Genomic DNA, 19,108 nt, shown 5'->3' on the forward strand with positions numbered 1-19,108 from the left:
GAGTACGTTTACATCAAAAAATCCTATGCTACTCGGCATGGCTGGAGGCAGAATGATCGGACTCGGTTCGTTCGGAATCATCCGAGTCGGACCCGAGGGCATGGTTTGCCTCCTCCTCCATCCCTTTGGCCTGGTTTATTAGGGCCGGAAGATCAGAGAATCCGCGATCGGCTTCTTCGAGGGTGAGTCGCCGAGACTTCCACTTCTCATACTCGGCAACAATGGCAGTATGAGCCTCAGCCGTTTTCACGCCTTTCCAGGCTTCCTCCAAATCGGCCTCAACTTTAGCCAGCTTAGTCTCCAGCTCGGACCGACTCGCCACTGCAATAGTCCTCATATGGACAGCAGCTTCTAGCTCGGCTTTAAAGACATCGTTGGCACTCACCGCCTCCTCCAGCTCGGCTTTTAACACCTCACTAATCCGAGACCGCTCCTCGGCTTTCTCTTCGAAGACTTTCATGCGTTCTTTATATAGAGCGGTATCAGATAACAGTAGCCGGTTCCTCCCAGCTAAGCTCGCTGCATCGGCTTTCACCAAATCAAGTTCCCCCCGGAGTTGGGACACTGTGGTCTCCAGCTCATCCAGCCTCGACGAAAATTGAGCTTTGTCTCGGCTAAGATAAATCTTCTCAGCCTCGAGGCTTCGATTATAATCAGTCATGGCGGCCAACTCATTTTTCAAACGACGATTTTCGTCCTTGGTCGCATCAAGCTCGGGACGAAGGTTGGCAAGAACGGCGGCCCGACTCAACTCTTCATGCTTCTCTCAGAGGAGATGCTTGTATTTCTCCGTTTCTCGGCCTTGGGCATCTAGCTGGCCTCGAAGATCATCCATCTCGTGTTGGGCACGAATGAAGGCTTCGTTTGCCAATACTACACTCTGCAAAGAAAGCAAACGTAAGGAATCAAACGAAATAAGCATAAGGTCTATTGATATACAAAGATGGCCGAGAGCCTTACCCGGTTGCCCGCGTGCATCCCTTCGTTCATAAGGCACTACCAAGTGACCCCGGTCATTTTTTGCTTGTCCGAGTCGGAGACGAGAGGACGCAAATAACTGGCTACTCCTACCGGACGCGATAGAAAGCCACAATCCTCGGGGACGGTGATTACGGTTGATCTGGTCCTTCTTGGTTCTACGCTCGGGGCTGGGAAGATAGTCACCAAGTTGTCTCTAGAGCTGGATTCTGACTGTCGGTGGGCCGACCTCGTGACCCGACGAATTGGAAGATGGCCAAAACCCGCAGCTTCACCGGTAGCAGGAGGAGTAGTTGAAAACATATCTTCAAAGTCTTCAATCCTTGGGGCGGGGGAAAGACGAGGTAACCAAACTTTTGAAAATAGGCTCCATACGGGAAGTGAAATACCCGGAGTGGCTGGCTAACGTTGTGGTAGTATCCAAAAAAGGTAACAAATTTCGAATGTGTGTTGATTTCAAAGATTTAAACAAGGCATGTCCGAAGGACTCGTTTCCGTTGCCTCACATTGATAGAATGATTGATGCAACGGCCGGGCACGAGATGTTGAGTTTTCTCGACGCTTACTCCGGGTATAACCAGATCCGGATGTACCCGGAGGACCAAGAGAAAACATCCTTCATCACCCGGTACGTGACCTACTGTTATAATGTCATGCCTTTTGGATTAAAAAATGCCGGTGCAACTTACCAACGCCTAGTTAATGGAATGTTCGAAGAACAAATAGGGAAAACAATGGAAGTTTGCGTTGACGATATGGTTGTTAAGTCCCTGGAAACAGAGGACCATTTAAAGCATTTGCAGGAAACCTTCGCTGTGCTTCGCAAATACAACATGAAGCTCAACCCGGAGAAGTGTGCCTTCGGTGTAAGATCTGGCAGATTCCTGGGTTTCATGGTGTCAAACCGAGGGATCGAAATTAACCCGGACAAGATCAAGGCCATCGAAGATATCGAGGTGGTGAACAACATAAAGGGGGTTCAGAGACTCACCGGGAGAATCGCAGCGCTAAGTCGCTTCATATCGAGATCCTCGGACAGGAGTCACCGATTATTCTCCTTGCTCATGAAGAAGAACGATTTTGTCTGGACACCCGAGTGCCAAGAAGCTCTACAGGATTTGAAGAAATACTTGTCTAGCCCCCCTCTACTGCACACGCCGAAGGCGGGGGAGACACTATTTCTATATCTAGCTGTCTCCAAAGTGGCGGTAAGCGGCGTTTTGGTCCGAGAAGAATCAGGTACGCAATTCCCTATCTATTATGTGAGTAGAACATTGGGGGACGCGGAGACCCGTTACCCCCACTTGGAAAAGCTGGCGTTGGCACTGGTGAGCGCCTCCCGAAAGCTTAAACCTTATTTTCAAAGCCATCCCGTATGTGTAGTGACTACCTATCCTTTGAAAAACATCATGCATAAACCAGAGTTGTCGGGTAGGCTAACGAAGTGGGCTGTAGAGGTTAGCGGTTACGACCTCGAATACAGACGCCGAACGGCCATCAAATCCCAAATCTTGGCCGATTTCGTGGCAAACTTCGCCCCGGCCATGGTCCCCGAGGTCGAAAAAGAATTCCTACTAACCTCAGGAAGGGCCACGGGCATTTGGTCTCTGCATACGGACGGGGCCTCGAACCTTAGAGGTTCCGGGCTTGGTATTGTCCTTAGGGCCCCGGCCGGTGATGTCATCCGACAGTCTATCAAAATAGCCAAATTGACTAACAATGAAGCCGAGTATGAGGCTATGATTGCAGGTTTGGAATTGACTCGGAGCATGGGGGCAGAAACTATCGAGGAAAAGTGCGACTCGCTTCTGGTCGCAAACCAGGTGAATGGCACATTTGAAGTCAAGGACGAGCGGATGCAGAGGTACCTCGAGAAAACCCAAGTGGTGCTTCATCGATTCAAAAAATGGACCATGCAGCATATACCAAGAGAACAGCACTGTGAAGCCGATGCATTAGCAAATTTGGGATCTGCGGTCGAAGGGGCCGAAATCAACCCCGGGTCAACGGTGCTACTATCAAACACGGCCATAGAAAGCGGACACGCCGAGGTATATTCAACAGGTTTGACTTGGGATTGGTGCAACAAATACATTGATTACTTGCGTGATGATAAGCTCCCAAGCGACCCAAAGGAGTCACGTTCGTTACGAACAAAGGCAGCCCGTTTTTGCTTAGTGGATGGCCAATTATACCGACGCTCTTTCCACGGACCTTTGGCTAAATGTTTGGGACCTGGGGAAACGGAGTATGTGATGAGAGAAGTACATGAAGGAACCTGTGGCAACCACTCCGGTGCGGAAGCTCTGGTCCGAAAGCTTATCAGAGCCGGGTATTACTGGAATCAGATGGATGAAGACACGAGAAACTTTGTCCGAAAGTGTGACGGGTGTCAGAGGCATGCCCCGATGGTTCACCGGCCCGGGGAGTTGCTGCATTCGGTGGTCTCACCATGGCCATTCATGAAGTGGGGGATGGACATCGTGGGCCCGTTACCCCGGGCACCAGGTAAGGCACGCTTTATCTTATTTATGACTGACTATTTTTCTAAGTGGGTCGAAGCACAGGCCTTTGAAAAAATCAGAGAAAAGGAGGTTATCGACTTCATTTGGGATCACATCGTCTGCCGTTTTGGCATTCCGGCCGAAATAACTTGCGATAATGGTCCTCAGTTCGTGGGTAGCAAAGTCAACAGTTTTCTTGAAGGGTTGAAGATCAAGAAGATTGTGTCAACCCCATATCACCCATGTGCAAACGGACAAGCGGAATCCACAAACAAAACAATAATTCAAAACCTAAGGAAAAGGCTAGAAGCATCAAAGCACCATTGGAGAGAAGTATTACCCGAGGTGCTGTGGGCGTACCGAACCACGGCCAAGTCTAGCACGGGCGAGACCTCTTTCTCATTGGTGTACGGGGCCGAAGCCCTTATCCCCGTCGAGGTTGGCGAACCAACTCTCCGGTTCAGGTATACAACCGAGGAATTAAACAGGGAGGCCATGGCCGTAAGACTCGACCTCGTCGATGAGATGCGTGAAAGAACACTGGTCCGAATTGCGGCCCAAAAGCAGAGAACGGAAAGATACTACAATCGGAGAGCCAACTTTCGGCACTTTCGAGTTGGGGACTTGGTACTTCGAAAAGTTACTTTGCATACAAAGAACCCAAACGAGGGAAACCTAGGGCCGAACTGGGAAGGACCGTACAAGGTGACCGGTGTAACGGGCAAAGGATCATACCAGCTGGAGTCCATGGATGGGCAATGCCTGCGCAACAACTGGAACATAGCCCACCTAAAAAGATACTACTGCTAAGGTATGATCCTCTCATGTATACCTTTTGATAACCATGCTGCCTTTTTTACAGAAAATCGAGGGCGGCAAAAAAATAGAATTTAGGACTGAAAGCACGTGTTGCACTCTTTTCCTTAGTGCGGTTTTGTCCCAAAATGGGTTTTCCGACAAGGTTTTTAACGAGGCAACGAGTACAACGTGCTACGCGACGAAGATAAAGGGCCAGAACTCGGGTATCCGAGGTTACATCTTCCGAGTGGGGGCTTAGTAACACTCACCCGACCTCGAAGCTCGGACAAGTGTTAAGGGGGCACAGTGCCCACATCGGAGCATGAAACGATAAAGAGAAATAAAGAAAGAAGCTCATCATTTGCCACGGCAAAAACAGAGGCCGGCCACTGGCCACCTCCTCCGATGTAAGGACCAAACAATCATAATGAATCGTGTCCCATTCAACATTTGCTACGGCAAAACAGAGGCCGGCCACTGGCCACCTCCTCCGATGTAAGGACCAAACGATCATAATGAATCGTGTCCCATTTAGTATTTGCTACGGCAAAGATACAAGAAATGAAAATTCTCATATGTACAAACACTTGCAATACAGAAACCATTACAAAGACCGTATTTTCGGCATTGCTCAGTTAATACGCCCTGTACCGGACACTATGGCCGATATTAGACAAGGCCAATGAGGTCATCACAAACCGGCCATGAAAAACGCCGGTCCTAGAGAAGCCCCTATCATGGGCACGGAAAGGTCCGAAGCCCACAAAACATTTGGTAAGTCCCACGGGCAGAATTAATCAATGACTACGGATAATCTCTTCCGAAAAAACGGACCAATAATTCAAGGTAAAATAAAAACAAGCACTCAAGCGAAGACGCAAGAGGAGTGCAACTTTCATATACGCAAAGGATACTTTTATAAAGAGTACATTTACATCAAAAGAGTACGTTTACATCAAAAAATCCTATGCTACTCGGCATGGCTGGAGGCAGAATGATCGGACTCGGTTCGTTCGGAATCATCCGAGTCGGACCCGAGGGCATGGTTTGCCTCCTCCTCCATCCCTTTGGCCTGGTTTATTAGGGCCGGAAGATTAGAGAATCCGCGATCGGCTTCTTCGAGGGTGAGTCGCCGAGACTTCCACTTCTCATACTCGGCAACAATGGCAGTATGAGCCTCAGCCGTTTTCACGCCTTTCCAGGCTTCCTCCAAATCGGCCTCAACTTTAGCCAGCTTAGTCTCCAGCTCGGACCGACTCGCCACTGCAATAGTCCTCATATGGACAGCAGCTTCTAGCTCGGCTTTAAGGACATCGTTGGCACTCACCGCCTCCTCCAGCTCGGCTTTTAACACCTCACTAATCCGAGACCGCTCCTCGGCTTTCTCTTCGAAGACTTTCATGCGTTCTTTATATAGAGCGGTATCAGATAACAGTAGCCGGTTCCTCCCAGCTAAGCTCGCTGCATCGGCTTTCACCAAATCAAGTTCCCCCCGGAGTTGGGATACTGTGGTCTCCAGCTCATCCAGCCTCGACGAAAATTGAGCTTTGTCTCGGCTAAGATAAATCTTCTCAGCCTCGAGGCTTCGATTATAATCAGTCATGGCGGCCAACTCATTTTTCAAACGACGATTTTCGTCCTTGGTCGCATCAAGCTCGGGACGAAGGTTGGCAAGAACGGCGGCCCGACTCAACTCTTCATGCTTCTCTCAGAGGAGATGCTTGTATTTCTCCATTTCTCGGCCTTGGGCATCTAGCTGGCCTCGAAGATCATCCATCTCGTGTTGGGCACGAATGAAGGCTTCGTTTGCCAATACTACACTCTGCAAAGAAAGCAAACGTAAGGAATCAAACGAAATAAGCATAAGGTCTATTGATATACAAAGATGGCCGAGAGCCTTACCCGGTTGCCCGCGTGCATCCCTTCGTTCATAAGGCACTACCAGGTGACCCCGGTCATTTTTCGCTTGTCCGAGTCGGAGACGAGAGGACGCAAATAACTGGCTACTCCTACCGGACGCGATAGAAAGCCACAATCCTCGGGGACGGTGATTACGGCTGATCTGGTCCTTCTTGGTTCTACGCTCGGGGCTGGGAAGATAGTCACCAAGTTGTCTCTAGAGCTGGATTCTGACTGTCGGTGGGCCGACCTCGTGACCCGAGGAATTGGAAGATGGCCAAAACCCGCAGCTTCACCGGTAGCAGGAGGAGTAGTTGAAAACATATCTTCAAAGTCTTCAATCCTTGGGGCGGGGGTAGACGAGCTTGGCATAGACCCGATGTTCCGGGCAAGGACCGGGGGTTCCGGAGTAGAAACAGGTTCGTGACCGGGCGATGGCCGAGCCTGAATGGGGGCTTCGGTCTCCGAAACTGGAATGGTCCTTTTATCGGTTGTAGTGACAGCCGTTTCCCCGACTCCTTTACTCCTCTGCAGGGGAGTATCTTCCGAGGAAGTGTCACCTAAAATATCGACAAAGTCAACCGACCGAAGAGGAGCCGGGGAAAGGATTTCTCCCGCACCTGAAGGAAGAACGGGAATCAAGATACCTTCGTTGATAGAAGGCAAGGGCAGTTCGGAGGCAGTATCCTCGGGTGTTGGGGCTGCTGACGGAGCGGGGTCGACCCTCCGAACTATGATGTCGGGCTCCGTTTCCTCTCTCTGGGGCCGGATAACGCTTTTTGCCTTCTTCCGTTTAGACGGCTCCCCCTTTTCTGAGGGCCTTTTCTTTTGGTGGCTTCGGCAAGAACACGGGAGGAACCCGCCGTATCAAACGCGGACGCCGGTGCAGGGGAAGCGGCCTCCGACTCCGATCTAGATGCCACCGAGCCCTTCGGCAAACCTGAACGATAAAAGACGTTGGCAGGTTAAGAAAACCGATGACCTCGAATGGCTAAAGATGCAGCAAGATCGAAGGAAAGTCGAAAGTTACCATGATTTTGAGCGATCCATCGACCGCGTGACAAGTGGGCCCAAGTCCGGTCTTCATAGGGAAACTGGTTGAGGAGCGCCGTCACCCACTCACTCAGATCTCGGATAACTGGGGGAACAAACCCATTTGCTACAAAAATAAGGAAAGGGCGGTGAGATAACAATACCATAAGTGACTGAACAGGTAAGGGCGGTGGCTCAAAGGTTCGAACTTACGTTTGTCATTCCACTTCTCCGGAAAAGGTAGATGGGCGGCCGGGATTATGTCCTCGGTTTTTACCCGGACGTAGCGTTCTAACCACCCCCTGTCCCGATCTTCGTCCATCTTTGAGAAAAGCGGGCTCCGGCTGCGCTTGGTTAGTTTTATGACGCCGCCCCGGAATATCCTTGGGGAGTACAGGCGTATTAGGTGGCCCAGTGAGAATTCTTTCTTAGCTCTGTTGGCTAGCAACCGGAGACAAGCAACGACCCTCCAAACAATCGGGCCGATCTGAGCCAAAGTCACGCCGTAGGTCCGGCACATATCCAGTATGACCGGATCAACCGGGGGATCGAGCTTAAGGGTAAAGGGATAAGTGTATACGTACAAGAACCCTTCCCGGTGGTCGGTAACGGATTCGTCTGGCCCGGGTGCAAAAACCCCTACCGGGCGTGTGCGCCACCCACAGTCTGCCCGGACCGTGTTGAGTTTATCCTCGGTTATGGAGGAAGGATATCTCCTCACGTCATATCCCCGGTCCGAGACGGCAGAGGGCTTTTCCGCCTCCAGGTCTTTATTGAAGTTAAATTTGGCCGGTATAACATCCGAGGCCGTAGTTTCGGGGTTACTCTTTTGTTTGGTCGGGGACACAGCCTCGGCCCTCGGGGATGAAACTGAAGGAACTTCGGTAGAGGTGGTTTCAGACATGTTGAAGGAATGGAGGGAAAGGGATTTTAGGAAACAACGCAAAGGAAACGAAGGAGATAACGATTTGAAGAAGCAAAGAGCAGTTGGCAAGAACGATGACAAAGTTAAAACCCCCCTTTTCTTTTTTCGTATAAACAAAAGAAGATTTGGCAACAAATTTGTAACAGAAAAGACAGATCTGGAACACAGAGGGAAGAGGAAAAGAGAACAGATCGAAAAAAGTGAAAAAATGAGGGAATAAAGGGCTTTATATAGGCATAAGGAGGGGAACGGTTATCGAGGACGGCCAATCGAGGATCGCCACGTGTCACGTCATTAATGTGAAGTGACGCGAAACGACGTGCGAGAGGCGGTTGACAGGAACGGACCACCCGGAATAGGACACGTGGCCGGCAAAGGGGAAGACATGACGCACCCGTTCCCGCCAAAATAAGGAGATAAGGATAGGTCGTCCGGGCGGCCGGATGCATGACTCATTCACTTCCCGTCACTCCGATAGATCGTTGGTCCGGGAAGCGTGGGGCTATCTGTATACGGTAGAAAAAACGGATACGGGTAGATCCGGGATAACTATGGATCGGAGAAAGAAAAGACCGAGGGTTCGCACGGGGACATCACACCTCCGGATGAGAACTTTAATCGAGGCCGAGTATAAGCACCATCGGGCTCGGTCTCTAAGCCACCGAGGGTTCGGGATCTCTACCCGGTGTCTCATCATCGTTGGTCCGGTATCCGTGAGTCCGTTGGTCCGATGCGACCGTTGCTAGGACGCGTCAGTGGTATCACATCATGGACAGCTGCCAACTATGCGTGTGTCAGACGGCGCCGTCAGTCACATCACACCAAACCCGTGCAGGGGCTGTCCCTTTTATTACTATTTTATTGGTTCACATTGGAGAGGGCCCATGGGCTCATTGCTATAAATAGAGTTCTCCCACCTCCCTTAGAGGGGTTGATTCTCCTTTTATTTTCAAGAGCATTTGTAACACAATATATATATATATATACATCCGAGTCTTGTTTAACCTCTTCAATCAACTTGTCATATGTGTAAGCAGCCGGTATTTATGCTCCTTACTTGTGTATCAAAAGTCGTTCTTATCCAATCTTCGTAATCAATATTAAGGCCCAAGCACATATCCTATATCCACATACAAATTCAATTGGTTACCAAATCGGGGGTAAACACAGAAGCAAGATTCTTATCACGGAAGAGTGTTTAGGTGTCTCTCCCCTCTTTTCGGTAGATAAACAAAATAAATTAATTCACCCAATCCCGGGATAGCTCAGTGAAAAAAAATATTTATTTATGCGATTTTCATCTGTGCACATATTGTACATAGACTATTGGTTATTAGTATCTATTTAAATTTCAGTACGAATTCGTGTTTGGCCTTATTTATCTTGAAACACGTAAGACTAGAATAATACGATCAATATTATTCGAAGGTATATGAGCTTCTCTCTTTCGCACTTGTACATGAAAATGTCATGTTTTACCCATGTTAGTACAAAGGCATCTGGGTAAATGTGTTAAACTGTTTAAGTTGTATTGTTATAATTATAATAAAATCTGGATTACATTAAAATAAAGCATGTTGGGCCATGACTTCTCTAGTTTCTATTATATATAAGTGCCAAAGAGGACCAACACAGCATCAAGTACTTGCACCAAAAGCTTTATAAATTATACACGCAATGAATGCTTGTACCAAAAGTTATATAACTTGTACACTTTAACCAACTACTTTTTTATCCCACGTGGACATATGTCATATTTCTTTTCTATTATTTATTATATATATTATATTTTTATGTTACATATAAGTGCCAAAGGAGGACCAACACAGCATCAAGTACTTGTACCAAAAGCTTTATAAATTGTACACGCAATGAATGCTTGTACCAAAAGCTATATAACTTATACACTTTAATCAACTACTTTTTTATCCCACGTGGACATATGTCATGGTACTTAATATTTATTCTCTTCTCATGTATGAACGTATGCACTTCAATTTTAATTCTCCGACACATTTATTTCCTCTGTGCACTTTTACTTGTTCACTTTTGACTTTTCACGTTCTTGCTGAATATTTATTCTCTTCTCATGTATAGACGTATGCAGTTCAATTTTAATTCTCCTACACAAATTTATTTCCTCCGTGCACTTTTACTTGTTCACTTTTAACTTTTCACGTTCACTAAGAATTAATAAATCCCACGTGGACATATGTCATAGTACTGAATATTTATTCTCTTCTCATGTATACACGTATGCACTTCAATTTTAATTCTCCGACACATATTTATTTCCTCCGTGCACTTTTACCTATTTATTTTTTACTTTTCACGTTCTTGCTGAATATTTATTCTCTTCTCATATATACATGTGTGTACTTCAATTTTAATTCTCCGACACATATTTATTTCCTCCGTGTACTTTTACTTTTTCCCTTTCGACTTTTCATAATCTTTAAGAATTAATAAATAAAGTACTCCCTTCGTCCCATATAACTTGGCCACATTACTATACTTGACTTTTCACGTTCTTTAAGAATTAATAAATGAAGTACTTCTTTCGTCCCATATTACTTGGCCACATTACTGAAAATATATGTCCATTTTTCCATATATATATATAGATAAAAAAAAATGCCCAAAGTGGATGAACACAGCAACAATAAATTGTACAAAAAGCAACTGAAATTGTACTCTAAGAAGGGACTAACATGTGTACATTTCAGAAGTTAAACATTAATTCTACCTCTTGTGTATTTACTTTTTAAGTCCCCACGGGTCCGCAGTGTCTTAATTGTCCTTTCATTTCCTTCATTTGGCATATACTCCCTCTGTCTCAATCTAAGTGTCTACGTTTGACTAGACACAGAGTTTAAGAAATAAAGATAGACTTTCAAATCTTGTGGTTCTAAATTAAAAATGTGTATAATATAATAAAATATCATTTGAATCTTGTGATTATAAACTTAACATGTAGGATATTTGAATTGTCAACCTACTAAATATAAAAAAAGCGGACATAACCAAAATAAGATAATGTTTTTTTATTTTTAACAACAAACGCGCAAGGTAGACGAACACAGCAACAATAAGTTGTACAAAAAGCAACTAAAATTGTACTATAAGTTGGAACTAACATGTGTACATTTCAGAAGTTTAACATTAATACTACCTCTTGTGTGTTTAATTTTTTAAGTCCCCACGTGTCCGCAGTGTCTTAATTGTCCTTTCATTTTCTTCATTTGGCATATACTCCCTCTGTCTCAATTTAAATGTCTACGTTTGACTAGACACGAAGTTTAAGAAATAAAGATAGACTTTTGAATCTTGTGGTTCTAAATTAAAAATGTGTATAAATAATAAAATATCCTTTGAATCTTGTGATTATAAACTTGACATGTAGGATATTTGAATTGTCAACTTACTAAATATAAAAAGAGGCGGACATAACCAAAATAAGACAAATTTTAACAACAATTGAGAAATTAAGGGGAAAAATAAGAGGAAAAGAAAAAGAAATATGGAGACTCACTAAAGAAAATCGCAGTATCCTTTGCAAAATATACAAACCATAAATACTAACTAAAGTGAATAGCCAAATTAATCATGTTGGGCCCCGTACATCATAGTTTGCTAGTAATTTTAGAGGCCAACAAGACATGGACGAACACTCCATTAAAAAGCTATACCAAAAGCAACATCTATTGTACCGTAAATTTGGGCTGAACCACTGCTGCACTACAAAAAACATTACAATGAGTGAGGCATAAATATGACATGGTGTGTGAGGGAGTATTTTATTATAATTATATTGTGGGACCCACCACTTTATGCTCTTCCTTCTCCTTCTTTCTTCTTCCACGTTTTTTGTCATTTCTCTCTCCTCTGATTTGTCCATATTGAGAATTCTTCTTCCTTCTGGTGGCATGAGTAGAAAGTCATGTACTTTGATCTCTGCATGATCCAAAGCATGATTTGCCAGAAAATCTGCGAACATGTTGCCTTCTCTGAAGATATGATGAATTTGTACCTGTATTGCCCTCATGTCCTGTTTGATCTCTTCAATTTGATTTCTCAGTTCCCATGGGATGATCCATGTATCTTGTAAGATGTTTAGAAGGACAAGTGAGTCAGTCTCCAGTTGCACCTGTTGAATGTTGTGATCATTACAGAACTTCAGTGCCTGCTTTATAGCCTCAGCTTCAGCTTCCATATTTGTTGCTATTCCCATTTGTTGTGCTTCTGCATAAACCAAATCCCCATTACTATCTCTGATGCAGAATCCATATGAACTGAACCCAGGATTGCCTCTACTTTCCCCATCTGTATTGCATTTTAGTCTCCCTGAAGGTGGCATTCCCCAGACCACCTTAGCATAATAAACTTTTGGTTTATATCTACTAAGGTGCTGATGCATATTTTCCCAATCACCAGATATATTCTGCAGCCAGAGGAATCTCTTCCTTGTCAGTTGATGTAATATGTGTTGTACTTGTTGTTTCAGTTTGTAGAAAGTAACTGATCCTCCATGTTTAATGGAGTTTCTTCTCTTCTATAATGACCACATGATCACTGCAGGCATTGCTCTATACATAGGCTGCAATTTTGACTTTGTCTCAGCAGACCACCATGCCATGATCATTTGATGTAGACCAACTCCATCTGTGGGAATACCTGCACAAGAAGCAAAGAACTTTCATAACTTGATAGCTATGGAAGATTTTAGAAATAAATGACCCACAGTTTCCTCCTTATGCTCCTCACAGCACCAGCATCTTGATGGTATATTGATCATCATCCTTTTCAATATATCATCTGTAGAGATTCTCCCTTTCCACACTCTCCACATGAAAAAACTTATCTTGATTGGCAAACCTTTCTCCCACATGAACTTATAACTTGTTTATTTACTCTCTCTGTGTCTGAGAAACTCCCATGCATATTTAACTGAGAATCTGCCATTTGTTTCCAACATCCAACATGGTTCATCATCTTCATCTTCTACTGGTACTTTGATATTTTCCTTGATATGTTGAGCCAATTCCTGATCTAGAGTGACTGTTAACAGTTCCATGTTCCATTCCCCATTCTTCACAAACTGTCTAACCTCTATTTCTTCTTCTCTAGCAGCATCAGGAATGATATAATATAATGCCCCAAGTCTTGTCCAGTTCTCATACCAGAAACTTGAAGTTCTATTTCTCAGATACCAAAAGATCTGTGGCTCAACTGCATCTCTTATATTCACCATTTTCGTCCAAGTGTGAGATCCTCCTCTATCTACTGCCATAGTAGGATACCATTTCTTGCAGTATTTGTTCAACATGTAGCTACCCCATAAGCTTCTTCCACATCTGAAATTCCACCACAACTTAGCAAATAATGCATTAGATATATCAGTTAGTTATCTAAGCCCAATCCCTCTTTCATCCTTTGGTAGACATAACTTGTCCCATGCCACCCAATGTTTGCTTTTCACCCCCACTGTATTGCTCCAAAAGAATTTTGCCAAAATCCTATGCAGCTACCTTATCACCCCAGAAGGAGGATTCATGGCTGACAGTAAATATACTGGCATGGTTTGCAACACATGATTGACCAGCACATATCTACCTCCAAAAGATAACAGTCTGTTTTGCCAAGACAGAATCCTTTTCATCACTTTTTTGATCAAATCCTCATAATATATCAGTTTCCTTCTTCCATAGAACACTGGACAGCCTAAATATGTGAAAGGAAAGGATCCATTTCTCATCTTAGTATGTCTTTTAATCCTGCTATTAACTCTGGCAGAAACCTTGTGATAGATATAGTAACAGCTTTTATCAGTATTGACCAGCTGTCCTGAAGCCTTCTCATAATTCCTCAATCTCCTCATCATTTTCTTTAAAGAATATCCATCCCCAGAACAGAATAAGATTGTATCATCAGCATAAGATAAATGATTGATTTGAGGACTCCACTTTGGCATTCCACAGCCAATGAAACTTGGCTTCTCATGTAACTTGTTCAGACTCCTTGTTAAGACCTCTGCTGCTATAATGAACAATGTAGGAGAAAGTGGATCACCTTGCTTTACCCCCCTACTTGATCTGAAAAAAACCATGACTTTGACCATTGATTAATACTGAATACCAGTTGTTTGAAAGCAATCTCCATATTAAATCAATGAGAACCTCTCCAAACCCAAACTGTCTTAATACTTTAGTCAAAAATATCCAGGAAAGTCTATCATATGCCTTTTCCATATCTAATTTGATCACCACATTAGTATGTTTAGCTCTCAAATTAATATCTCTGATGATCTCCTGTGCCAGTAATATGTTTTCTGCAATGCTCCTCCCTTTCACAAATCCTGTCCGATTGTGAGAAATAATATTAGGAAGAACCTTTGCCAATCTATTCTGCAGTATTTTTTACAGTATCTTATTGGAGAAGGAGCTGAGACTGATAGGTCTCATATCACTGAAAGTATTAATCACCTCCTTCTTTGGCAACAAAACCAAATTAGTATGTGTGATGAAATGTGGTATCTCAAATCCACAAAAGAAAGCTCTAACCATTTGAATCACATCCAGCTTGATAACCTCCCAACACTTCTGATAAAACTGTCCTGTGAATCCATCAGGCCCACTAGCACTGTCCCCATTGAGTGAGAACACAGCCTCCTTTACTTCACTTTCAGATGGCAACTCCTCCATATTCTTTTGTTGTTCTTCAGTTATCAGCTTAGGAATATTTTTCAACAGTGCATAATCCCCACCTGAATTTTCTTCACTAAACTGTGACTGAAAGAACGTGATTGCCTCAGAACCAATATCTACTTCATTTTCCAACCATGTACCAGAAGGATCTTGTATTCTTGCCAAAGTTAATTTATTCCTCCTGCCCCTCACATATGAATGGAAGAATTTTGTATTTCTGTCTCCATCATTGAACCATTTCATACCAGCTTTTTGCTTCCAATACTCCTCCTCCATGTGTAAAAATCTGGTTAGCTCAGCCTGTGCTTGATGTAACAGCATTCTATTCTCCATTGAAGCATTATTTTCAAACTGCAACTCCTTCACTTTTATAGTATCTTCAATAGTGGCAATCTGCTGAAATATATTCCCATATGTGTTCCTGCTCCATTGAACCAGTGCTCTTTTAAGTTTCTTCAACTTGTGATGAAATACATAAAATGGATTTCCATAGAAATCAGCAGTCCAATTCTCCTTTACCACCTCCATAAATGTATGATGCTTTGTCCAGAAGTTAAGAAACTTAAAAGATTTGACAATATGATGTGCATTGCTGTTACACTCAAGATGCAGTGGTGCATGATCAGAACCATGTCTAATCATGTGAGTCACTGTTGTGGATGGCATGATATCTAACACTTGCTGATTCACCAGTATTCTATCTAACCTTTTGAATATGCAATCTTCTTCAGTCCTCCCATTCCACCAGGTGAATTTACTTCCAGTGAATCCTACATCAATCAAACCACAACTTTGTATACAGGTAGAAAAATCCAAAGTCTCATTAGATGAGACTGGAAGGCCACCTTACTTCTCCTCATCAGACACTATGACATTAAAATCCCCTCCTATAATCAAAGGAAGGTCTTGCTGATTTTCTAAGTCCATCATAGCTTCCCACAACTCCTCCCTCTCTTGTCTATCACATTTAGCATAGACTACTGACACCAGCACTGATTGATTCAAGGATGAGTGATTTAGTTGCAAAGTAACTTGTTGTTCTGATTCACATATAACTACACCAAGCCATTCATCTGTCCAGAAAATCCAGATTTTCCCTGAGCAGTTCACCTTGCAATTCTGAAAGCCTAACTTCCTTATATACTCTTCAATAGCACTAGGATCTTGAAAAGGTTCTATTAGTCCTATGATAGAATAATGATGTCTCCTCTTTAGTTCAATAACCTCTCAAAAGATTTCTGAGTGTTAACTGACCTAATATTCCAAAATAAAGCTTTGTCTATCATTGAGAATGATTAGTTTTGTTCTTACTCCTCCTTGTTGACACTCCTGCCACTGGAATACTGCTACTTCTGACAAGTTTTTGTTTATTTGTTACCTTTTTCAATTTCTGTACACTTCTAGGGGATAAATCTGCCTCCTGTGCTATATCATCAATGTTCTGATTTAAATCTTCTTCATCTTGGCTATTGAGATCAGCTTGGGCCTGTATTTCATTTTGCTTTCTATGTTGTGCATTCTCTACTTGTTCCACTGGAAAGATGACAGAATTGTTACTCTCGGATGGCCTTGTACCTTCTTTTTCTCCTTTTCCTTCATTATCCTCCACTTCCTCCTCTGATATAGGAATCTCATCATGCTCATCATCCTCCTGCAGCACATCACCTAACTTGTTTTCCTCCTCTAATGTTTTGTGGATTAAGATGTCACTAGTTTCTTCTGAATCTTGTTCCTTCCCTTGACTAAATGTATCTGAAATCACCTTAGACACCTGCTGGGATAAAATCTCCTCTTTATCATTGAGTTGTTTACCAAAGTTTTTCTCAATCCATGCCTTTGTTGATATCCTCACCACCTTGTTTGATTCACCTGTCTGCTTTTCCTTTGCTTCTTCCATCTGCTTTTCCTTGACCTTCTCAGTATTGTCTACAATTTGCTGCACTGTAACTATCTGATTTATAACATCAAACACCTTTGCATCTACATCTGAGGATTTCTGCACATCAATCACATCTATTATATCCTCATATGTGTTCTGCAGTGCTGCATATTGATTATTTTGCAGAGTTTGATTCTCCTTCAGTCTCCAAGCATTTTCATCATATTTACCTCTATGAAAGTGCCTGTTATTCCTTTGTTTTCCTTTCTTCTCCTTGAATCCATCATTGTCATTGCCCTCTACAGGCTGCACCTTATCTGCTACTTCCTTCCCTTTCCTTATGTTAGCATTAGTCCCTTTGACCTCCTTAATCTCAGACCTGTTATTTTTTGCATTCTTTTGTTCCTTATTCTGCTTTTGATCTGCCTTGCTGATTTCCTCCTGTTCTTTGTCTGAACTTGGTTCTTCCTCCTTGGGATGCAACTCTGGATGAATGACATAGCAATCTTTCTCATTATGTCCTTGAAGTTTGCAGTTTTTGCAGTACTTAGGAACATAATCATAATTGATCTTTATCCATTTATCCACAATCTCCCCAGTACTCTTCTTCTTCATTCTTATATTGATTCTCTTTGGGAATTCTCCAAGCAAGTCTACTTCGACCTTCACTCTCGCACAACTTGGCCTGGTTTTATTGGCTGTGGCCATATCAACTTGTAGGGGCTTTCCAAAAGCAGAGGCAAGTGAGAAAACTGCTTCTTTCACAAAATAGTTAGGAGGTAATGATGGGAATGATATCCATGCAATTGCAATCTTCGTTTCCTCCTCTGGATCAAACCATGGATCCCATTTAAACATACGCATGGGATAGGACCAGTTCTTATGCATAATGTAATATGCAGGTTTGGACAGTAAGGTTACATAATCTTCCAAAGAAGAAGCACGTATTAGTACATACCTATTGCTCAACAAGCCAATAATAGACTCTCCTTTCAAACCACATTGCTTTGGGATTAATGTTCTCAAGTCTTTTACGTCAGGCCATCCATATGAGAATTTCCCAACAACAGCATATTGTAGTTTTTCCTTAATAATCATCTGCTCAATCTCCTCTTCATCCCATACTACCATGGGCTCTCCATGCAAATATGTGATATTCTTCATGGGTAGTGTAGGGCTATACGTCGTAGTAGAAGTATTAGGGTTAAGGGTTGTTGCATAGGTTTGGTTCGGTAAGAGGTGAGTAGGTTGTGTAGGTGCTGTTGTGTTAGCCTGGACAGCCATAATAGGCGGCTGTCCAGTGGCCGGAGAGGCCATTGTTGCCGTGAAAAGGTTGGAAATTTTTAGGGTTTCGGCTAGTTTTAGGGTTTCAGCTTAGAGAGCAACTAAGTTATTTTAAAACCAATTCTATTATACGCAAATCAATTTTTTTTTTAAGATATTCTTCCGTTTTGTTATTTAGCTTTTCAATTTTTCTTAAAAAATCAAGTAAACTCCGTACAAGTTTAAAAGAAAATAATTGGCACTCCAAAAAAAATGTAAAAACTGATAACCAAAAATGAATGCAGGATACTTTTAAAAGTAAAAACACCTTAGGAAATTTATTGGAATTCATTTTTTCCTTTTTCTTTTGGTATATATTATTCAAAGTTGCAACATTCTGTACCCGAGAAATTCAAAGTTCTAAGTGTCATCAAAGTAGACCCTGAATTTAGTGGTGCGCAAAAATCGATTTAATCGATAAACTAAACCGAAAAAAAGTTATTGGTTTAGCAATCTATTTGGTTAATGACTTTTTAAGTTTTATGGACTACCAGCTCGATTTCAAATTTTAAGTTCTATTAACAGGAAATTTATTGGAATTCTCTTTTTTTTTTTTTTGGTATATATTCAATTCAAAGTTGCTACATAAGAGTTTTCTTTTTTCTTTTAGTATATATTCAATTCAAATTTGCTACATTTTACACCCGAGAAATTCGAAGTCCTAAGTGTCATCAAAGTAGGCCCTGAATTTAGGGGTGTGCAAAAATCGGTTTAAATCATAAACTAAACAGAAAAATGTTATTGGTTTAGCAATCTATTTGGTTAATGATTTTTTAAAATTTTATCAGACTACCAGCTCCATTTTAATTTTTAAGTTCTATTAACGGTTAAACTGATAACCTGATAAGGACATAGGTTCAAACACGTTACTGGTTCAGTTTACCGGTTAAACCAATTGTCTTCAAAAACAATTGGTTTGGCCTCCTACATCTTTCACAGAGAAAATATCACTAAAACATACTTACTAAAGGTAATTTTAGTAAGATCTTATGTCCTCATTGGGTTATCGGTTTAACTGTTAATAAAACTTAAAATTTGAAATTGAGCCGGTAGTCCACAAAACTTA

Source organism: Lycium barbarum, chromosome 2 (genome assembly GCF_019175385.1).
Source record: "Lycium barbarum isolate Lr01 chromosome 2, ASM1917538v2, whole genome shotgun sequence".
Classification (NCBI taxonomy): domain Eukaryota; kingdom Viridiplantae; phylum Streptophyta; class Magnoliopsida; order Solanales; family Solanaceae; genus Lycium; species Lycium barbarum.